Source organism: Melozone crissalis, unplaced genomic scaffold (genome assembly GCF_028551555.1).
Source record: "Melozone crissalis strain CALT ecotype California unplaced genomic scaffold, PUWL_Pcris_2 ptg000042l_1, whole genome shotgun sequence".
Classification (NCBI taxonomy): Eukaryota; Metazoa; Chordata; class Aves; order Passeriformes; family Passerellidae; genus Melozone; species Melozone crissalis.
This window is the reverse complement of record NW_026535820.1, coordinates 9145238-9154564: the sequence shown is the minus strand read 5'-3', so window position 1 is coordinate 9154564 and position 9327 is coordinate 9145238. Positions and strand designations below refer to the sequence as shown.

General features: G+C 41.5%; 1 protein-coding gene across 3 annotated transcripts in view; it reads left to right on the top strand.

Moving 5' to 3' along the window:
• Positions 1 to 520: 520 nt before the first annotated feature.
• The window catches only part of LYN (LYN proto-oncogene, Src family tyrosine kinase), a 48811-nt gene continuing 40004 nt past the window's right edge, over positions 521 to 9327 (top strand). For 2 of the 3 annotated variants that reach the window (XM_054284615.1, XM_054284613.1), the window contains exon 1: positions 521 to 568. The gene's annotated coding sequence lies outside the window, so the exon portion shown is untranslated. Of the gene's footprint in view, positions 569 to 632; positions 783 to 9327 lie in introns of those variants that run through there. The other variant, XM_054284614.1, reaches the window with a different exon arrangement.

The following is a 9327-nucleotide window of genomic DNA, read 5'->3' as shown; positions in this document are numbered from 1 at the left end:
CAATGGACTTTAGAAGATTCTTATAGTGGATTTTTGGGGTTCAAGATGGTTTTTTGGCTGTTGGTGGGAAAAGAGAGCCTTTTTTTGCCTCTCAGACTAACAGGGTTATATTTACTGTAACTTTTAGAGATGGCTCGCTCTCTCTGAGGCCGCTCGGCGGGGCTGACCCCCGGCACAGCCTGCAGCCGGGCCGGGCCGGGCCGTGCCGGGCCCCGCTCCGCCGCTCTCCCCGCTGTCCACCCCATGCAAATGTTCCCGGCAGCAGGAAGTACCCGGGCTGCGAACCTCCCGCGGCCGCGCCCCGCCCGCGCAGCCACAGCCACAGCCGCGCTCCGCACCCCAAGCTCCGCACCCCGCGCGCCGGCCCCGCCGCTCCGCTCCCCGCGCTCCGTTCCCCGGAGCCCCCGCTCAGTAAGTGTGCCTTGCCCGGAGCGGCGGTGCCCGCATCTCCCGCTCCTCCCGCGGGGCCGCCCGGTCCCGCCGCTCCGCGCCCCCGCCCCGCTCCGCCCCGGGCGCTCGCCCTCGCCTCTGCCCCGCGAGGAGGAGCCGCTGCCGCCCGAGCTGCCCGGTAGGACTGCGTGGGGTCTCCAGGGGAATAACCGCGTTGGGGATAAAATGGTCATTCTCAAAAGCGTGATTTGTCTCGTATCCCTTTGCCGGGTTTCTGCTGGGATCCGGAGGGCTCGGGTGCCTTCTGGCTGTTTCGTGCCGGCGAGCGTCTGAAATTAGCTGGTTTAAGTCCGCAGTTGGCGTTTCGAGCCAAAACGATAGCCTTGACTGAGGTGAGGTGATGTGATCCCTGGGTATCCCTTCTTACACTGCTTTTTTCTAGGAGCGTGTTTTCTGGTGCGTTCTGCAAGTTAAAGCTTCTTCCTCTTAAGCGTATGTTCAAGTGCGCTTGGAATTAAAAGAAAGATGAGGAAACGGTGTTGTGATGTTTGGTGCACGGTGTTTCTTGCAGACTGGTATTATCGGTACTGCACTCCTGAGGAACGGTCTTTAAGGGTTTTCTCCTTACAATTTTAGTTTAGGAGCTGATGCTGTACCTTCAGTAAAGCAGTTAAGAGTTTCTGTTGAAATTGCGTCTTTCAAGGGTTGGCAGTGAATGGGTTGGCACTAACTCATCTTGCTGCCTTGCTCCCCTCTGTTGGCACTACAGACCAAAGGGATTAACTCTTATTAAAGCTTGTTTAGCCAGGTTATATTCCCACTGATATACATAGGGAGCACAAAGCTGGTTTCATCTGAAACCCCTGGTCAATATCCCATCTCCTTCCTTCGTTCCCACCTTTGAAGAAAGAGAAACACTCTGACCGATCTTAATGTATTTTAGGACGTCGTAGTACAAATTGAAAATTAAAAATTTTAAGCTTGGTCCCATCAAGTACTTCTATGACTTTTGCAATTTAGGAATAGTAATGTTAATTGATAATATCTGTGAAGTATGAGTGCCACTTAGATAAGTCTGCACTCAACACAGTATCACTATAGAGTTAAAACAAAAAGCAGAAGATATGTGTTGAGAAATTGCAAAGCTATGTTGGGAAAACGTAGCTCAGTTTTACCAAAAGGAGAGTCAAATTGTGTTTGTGTGGATTGTTTCCAACCCAACACTGAGGACAGAATAGGTGTTATCCTTTTAATAGGTACTATCAACAGCACTGAAAGTATGGATGAGAAAAAAAATCAAATAGTTTTCTCTGAAAAAGTAGCAACAGGCTGGAAATCAGTTAGATACTGTTAATAGGATGTTATGAAACCTTGGAGAAGGATTGAAATTAATGAACTTTGAGATCAAAAGATGTCTCATTTTATGGATCTCTTCTGAGATTTAAAGCTTTTTTTCTTTCTCTGTTTCAACTTTGTGAGCTAGAGACTAGTTAGGAAAGAATTCTTTACTTAATAACGTAAAAATCTCTTAATTGTGTGCTGTTGACATAGATTTTTTTAAACCATGATGACATAGAACGATCATCTTTGTACAGTAGCTGGCTGACTTCAAGTTATTCTGCTTTGCTCTATTTTTTAGTAAATAAGAGGTTTTTCCTCTTATGCAGAAGACCTGGTAAGGTTTAGGCCTTCCTTTTTAAGCCCCTTGACCAGTGGAGTTGTGCAATGACTCTTTCTGACAAAGCAATCAGTTGTGAAACTTTACAACACAAAGTTAAACCCTGCTGCCTTTGAGTTGTTTAATACTATGTCGTTTAATGTTATCCTTTTCAAGGGAGTTTCCATAAATGTGAAACAATTCCTTGCAGGTATTTATGAACAGATAAGTATTTATGAATGTGTAAGTAACTGTTTCACAGTACTCTCCACCCCTCAGTTTATCTATGTAATTGAAGTGCCCTCTCTTCCTATGGCCTTTTTGACTCCTGTAAGCTAAATGGCATCACAGAGCAGCAAGTGTTGAGGAGAACAATTCCTGTGACAGGCAATGAAAACAAGTCCAAGGTCTCCCGGCTCAGCTTGGTTCTGTTCTTCAGTGGAGTGTCTCACCAAACCAGAGATGCTACACCTGACCCTTCCTGTGGGGCACATCAGGGAGCAACACTGACCTCTCTGAAGTTAGCTGGGAAAGTTTAAGTGCTGCTGTATTTAATCTCAGATGTTATTCCATTGCTGTCACAAAAAAGGAGATGTTTGCCTACCTCTACTCTGCATGTTATTTTGAATCTTTATAGGAATCTTTGAGATTTCAGGATGAACACATATTGATCAGGAGACAATTTTTGTTTCTGTCAAAGGGCTAGGTGATCTGGGAAGGGGATGAGATCTTTCCTCCTTTCCATATGTGCATATCCTGAGTAACTGAGTGACATTTTTTTCTTCTGTCCAGGGAGTTGTAAAGCCATTTTTGCTCTTAGGGTTCAGGGAGCCCTTTTCAAACCAAGTGAACACGGAAGACAAGTACATGGGGAATAACTAACTAACTAACTAACTATAATTAATTAATTAATTCATTCATTCGTTCATTCATTAATGGGGTGGACATTAGATATAACCTAGGATTCCTAGCAATCTGCTGTGGTAGCATGACTGTACACAGAGGTGGATGTCTGCTGCCACAAGATCTCAGAAGGATATGAGCCATCATGTGCTAATGGGAAGTTTGGGAGGAGAATCCATGGGCTGGGGATCCTGAGGGTTGTGTGAGCTTTATATGCAGGGAATGATACTTCCTTTTGAAGCTATGAAGCTGAGTGTGTAAATAATTACTCCAAACCATGTGACTCTGTTAAGCAGCATTTGTTATAATATTGCCTCTGTAGGATTTCCATCTCTAAGCAAAAAGGCTTCATTCTATAGAAAAACCAGTTGCCCAGCTGAGAATTAGAATTTTTTGTCCTGTTGCTCATATTCCTACTTCCTACTTCTCCCATTTATTTCTCTCCCCTCTTTAATGAGAGTGTAGGAATGCTAGAGATGGTGCAATAAGAAAGGCTTCCAGACTTGCTAAGCCTTACCACAGGAAACTGTAGATAAAAATGTAAAATTGCATTTGTATGAAAACAGTCTTTAATGACGCATGCAGGGTGAAGGAGTCTGCCACCCTGTAAACAGTAGTGGTGCCTTCTCCAAGAAATCAGCTTGTACTAATAAAAGACAAATGCAGTCTGTAACTGTCCTCAGTGTGACTGTTCCTAGTTTAAACTTCATTGTCCTTCAGGGAAGGATAGAAAGGTCTGTGCTTTCATATTTATTTTTGCCTGATTCAGATACATTTCCTGTTGACATTGTCATTAAATGCTGTAATTTCCGAGACTGAATTATTCGCGTTTGAGTTCAGCATCTTTTCTGAAAAATGTGGCTTCATGGAACAAAACGTGAAGGCAGAATTCATCATGTGCTGGAAGCTTTTCCTCCAAATATTTATGGGATATTTGTATTTGGCTTGTGCCCTAAAGAACTACTTATAGAGGTAAATAGATTGGTTACTTTTGTCAGGCAAGTGTCAGAAGAGAAATTATGTTTTGACAGTAACACTTGTCTGGGGAGAAAAGAAAGGAGGAAAGGTGGAGGGAATAATGGGTAGATCTCATTTCTCTGGTGAGTTAAAAGGGTGGACTAGTTCTGTCCAGGCCAGCCTTTGGTCTCCCTTAGGTCAGCTTTGCCTATCTTTTTCAAACTGCTGGCATCTTAAGTATCTACAATTGGTTCCTGTGTTTGCGCAGCACACTTGTCTTACATCTTCAGTTCAAAGGACTCCAATGATAAACAGTCTGTACACAGTGTCCTTCTTCCTCTATGGTCCCTGCTGCATGTGGCACAAGGCTTCTTCTTCCTGTGGTTGTCATATTGCAGAATTTCTTACTTTAATTTGCAAAGGCCAGCTGTGATAGGAAATAGTGCAATCTTAAATTGGAACACGTGATAGTTCACCAAAAGGTATTGAAGTATGGGATGCAGCTACTCTTCTGCAATGGCACCTTTTGCAGTTTTCTCTATTTTAGAGGGTTGCTCTAAGTATGGAAATGATAAAATTGTAAAGGGAAAAGACTCCCTCTGGGATGTGCTTTTAACTTCTCCTTTGTTGGTTTAAAAAAAGCAATTTCAGGAAGTTCGTCAAAAAAAGCATAATCTGTTAAGTGGGCTTTCTGATGTGGTATCTACAGTCGATTGCTTTTTTTCATGTTTCCTTCATTATTTTGTACAGATAGGTGTATACAAACCTATTTATTTTTTTTTAATGAAATATTATTTGGATTTTACCTTAGGTTTAAACTGAAGCAATATGGTATCATAGGAATTAGTACAGAAGTATATTTGGCTGCTAAAGTTTTCTCTTTCCATGTATGACTGTCCTAGGGACTTAGAACAAAATTAATTCCAAAAGTTAAAGACCATGTTTGAGTGAATTGCTGTGTAGTGGTAACAATTTTAGAAATAAGTAGGTCTGACCTGTGACTAAGTTCTACTTTATTCAGACAAAAAGAATATTTCCTGGTAGTATCAACTGAGTAGGGAAAGATCTGAACATGAGCACATCTATTGCATATATTGAAATTGCCTGCTAGAATGTCCCTTGCCAGAATAATGAAGTTTACATTCATTAGATCCAGTGGACAGAAAATTGTTTTCTCCAGGGCAGCCCCAGCCTTACCATGTGTTTTGATGGATCTTTAAAACCCTTCAGTAAGTACTAAATGCCCGGGGAGCTGTAATTCAGGGGTGAGTGGACAAGGACTGGAGAACCAGGGTTAAGTGACCACCAGAGCTGGTATCAGTGTCACTGAGGAAGTGAAAGTTTTTGGTAAACAAACAGGAAGGGGATGGGCAGGAGAAAGAGGAAATCCTATATTGGATGTTCTGTGTTCGACTTGTTCAAAATACATTGCAAGCATCATTTGAATGTGCCATTGTGATGTAGCAGAATGTGCAAATGGGATTCAAAGTACGTTTTTGTAACCCCAGGCTTCCATTGCAAAAGATATGCTGAACTGTGTGAAGGCTGGAGGGAAACCAGCCCCTGAGGGGTGTTGGAAAACCTGCCTTTTAAGCAGCTCTTCTGCTGGATTGCTGGTGTGGCAATTTGTCCTCCTTTCTCTGTCCAGTTATACCTGCACTGGCTTCAAGAGAGGTTGCAGCAGCTGTCATGGAGAAGCACCAAGTCATACTGAGGTGAATTCTAAGCCCATTTCTCTTGGGATGTAGATGGCAGGCAGTGGACAGCAGTGCTCCTGCTGTGCCTGACAGGAGAGCTTGCCTCTTCTCAAAATCTCCTGTAAATTTCCTTGGGAGCAGTTCCCCTCCCTCTGCCATAATGCTTACCAGCGTTTCCAAAAAAGTTCTTGACCCACACTGCTTCAAATGTCTTCATTAGTAATGATGTGCTGTTTGTTTGAGGCTTTTGCTCCCCAATTTCCTGGAAAAATCCATGTTTCAGTCTTTACCCTGCTGTAGGAGTACTCCCTACCGCAATTTCCTTTTATTCTCCTCCCATCATTTTTATTTTTTTTTTTTGCCAACATCATTCTGCTGTTTCTTTCTCTCCAGTCTTCAGGACTGTCAGTGTTATAAACTGTTTATTTCATCTCTTGATTTAGACATCTGCAGCAAATTTTCTTTTCCCTTTCTGGAAAAGTAAGCCTTAACTTTCATAATCCAATAATCATTTGTAGACTACTTATCAGGGAATACTCATCCAGAAAGACATACCTCCAGCCTCTGGAAGAGATATGAGTCCAGTGGAGTACCAACCTGGAAGGACTGGGATGGCCTTCAAAGTATTTTATGGCTGTGCCTTGTCTAAGGGCAATTTTGTGCTTCTGTAGGTGATCAGCAAGGACTCTTCTGTGTAGAGTACATTTTGTGTGTAATGTACATTTATATGTACATTTTATGTAAGTGATCTTTAGAGACAGCTAACTGCTGTTTGACACATCTGATTTAAAATTGTCACCTCAAACTGACTTAAAACGGGTTTCTGTCTTGAAAATGGTCAGTGGGGATTGTCCCCTGCCACTTTGTCTGCCCTTCTTGTGATGCTGCTTTGACCTTCTCTGGTAAAGTTTCTTTTCTGTTGCATGCAGGTTTTTGTGTGCTGTTTAGTGGTGCATGGAAAAAGTTTTTGAGCCAGCATTGACCCTCCTTGTAAACACTTCTGGTTCAGGGAAGCAGAGCATGGATTCATCAGCATGTGTGCTGGCCTGCAGAGAAGAAATCAAGTCTTGCTATTGTGGGGATGTGATGCTGAGCCAACAGCTCTTGCTCCAGGATTGATTTCTGTGCCCATTGGTGTTGGTGTGCCCCATACACTGACCCCACAGAAAGTGAAACTGAAGAAATTTAGCTTTGAAAAAGCAGTGCAAGTTCAGAAGAACCTAGTTCAATGGAGCTGGCACCAGCAGAAAAGAGTTTTGGTAGAGTGAGCAAGTGGGAGAAGGGTGCTTCAGGTAAAATAATTCTGCTCTTAATGGAGCATTTAAACAAGGCTACAAGTGTCAAAAATGCACCTGAGTAGCTTATTCAAATTATATGTGTTGGACTAGGTTTGGATGAGTGAAAGTTCCTTTTCTCTACTCCTGCAATAAAAGCAGGTGGCTTGTGTGGTATGACACAGAAAAGTAATTTCTCGTGTTTCTCCAAACAGAATACATATGTTTGTTACATGTTCTGTATCTTGTCATACTGATTGAGAGTTTATGCTTTCCTAGGGACTATAATTGTCTCCAATTAGTTATTATCCTTTGCATTCTTATTTGATTGTTTTTTTCTCTTTTTGTCTTTTTGCTTCTGCAGTCTTCCTGCTTAATTTGTTTCTCAGTATCAACCCCAATTCTGATTTCTTAAGGATTTTGGCCTCCTCTCCTACAGCTTTTCTCATATGGTTTGTGTTGTCCTGAGGACTTCCCATGTGTGGCCAAACAATGAAGAAGTCTTACCAGTTGTTAAAGCACCTTCTTTGCACAACACTTAATACTGTGGAATTAAAATGTAAGCTGTGGACTTGTTACTGTTCTCCTGAAACAAACTTGGATAACCACAGTGAACTCTGATTTGGTTTTAGTTCTTGCTTTGAAAGTTAGCTGCATGGGCTGGGAGGGCTGAAGTCACATTCAAACTCTGGGGCTTGTGCACAATCTAAGGCATTTTACAAAGCATAGCATAATCACATGTCCTGCCTGTGATCTGTATACTTTTGAGTTATGTGGAGTTACAAAGGTTATAAACTTTGATGAGCAGTCAGTAATAGTGCTATGAAATTCTTGCAATCAGCAGTGTAAATGTGAAAATAGTCATTGTCATTGTTCTCCAGTTGACTGTGAGTCTAAATCTGCTAGAACTATTGTGAGTGCTGGCCTGTTTTTTAAGGTCTGTGTGCTGCCCTTTGTGCAGAAAGTCCTGGTGTGAGTCTCCTGAAGTCTGTCCAGCCTCTGCAAGCTGTGTGCTGTCACTTGCAGGATCAGAGCCTGATTCAGTGAAACTTGCTATGGTTGTAGCTGCTAGGTCTTCATCCGCTATCAACTGACCATTAAGCAGCACTAGAAACAACTGAAAATACTAAATGCTGCATAAGCCAGGAGTGGCATTTTGTGAACACAAAAATGTTGGCTGTTTTTAGAGTTTTAGAGAAAACAAGAAATTTCAAGGCAAAGTTAAAATAGTAGCAGAGGTCAAATTATTAGTTTTTGAAAATGAAATAAATTAGCATATTGAGCAAATTCAACATGTATCTTTAAATTGGTCCCCAAGTCAGATCTTCTGTTTAGTACAGAGTAATTTCTCTCAAATAGAAAAGAACTTTAATCAAGTTAATATACTTGCATAGCTGCTGTCCTGGTAATATGGGAAACTTCATTCTTGCCCTTGAGAAAGATCATCTGCAAAGACATACCTGTGTTTAAAATTGGAGCACTCCAGTTCTTCCTTAGAACCTTTGAGGCAGGAACAGTCAAGTGAACTGTCATACCAGATATTTGCAATCTTTTCTTCAGAGACCTTTCTAAATTCTCACTGTCATGCCTTTATGAAAATAGAAAGCACATAAAATACTTCTAATTTTGGTTAACTTTAGAGAAACTTCTTATTCTTGCTCATGTGTGTAATAAATGTGTAAAATATGCTTAGAAACTTGGGTGTGAATTCTTATTGATTCAATGACATATGTTCTTCAGTGAGGTATTTCCTTTTACACTCTTACTGCCACCCCAGCTTGAGCATGGAGTTTCACAAGACTTCAGTTGGAGTGTGCTTCCCTCTTTACATGACAAGCTTTCAGACCCAAATTGGTGAAATTTTGCACCCTCTCAGGATATGTTTGGTAGACTTAAGAGAGGTCTACTTGTATCTATTTAAAAAAAACTCCTCTGATTTCAAGGACTTAATCTAAAAACCTCTCAAAATTGCTAATTATAGAGCTCTTTTAATTCTATTTGTCATGTTTGCAGCAAACTGTTGGTTCAGATGATACCCTTTGGTGCTACACCACCTGTGACAAATTGCAGCAGTTGCTTTAAACAGTTTACTAAGTTGGGTGAAAAACCAACTGGTACATTCCTGGTTTAGATTCATGCCCTTGAAGGAATATAATAACACAGAGTTTAAAGTCAAGTAAAAGAATTGAGTTATAAATAGGCTTCTGTGAAATGCCAGAACCTGGATGATGTTCTTACACCCTTGAAGTTCATTCTGCTACCTAATATCAGTGAGAGCAAGACAAGGTGGTTTCTCCTGTGGATGTTTTAGCAGTTTCTAAAGTGCTGAATGCTGGTCTGGTATCCCTGCAAAGATTAAAGAGCAAAAAAATTTCATTTCTGCCACATAATTTAGTGGCACCAGATTTGACGCTGGTTTTTTTTTTTTTTTTTTTTTTTTGAGAACTCT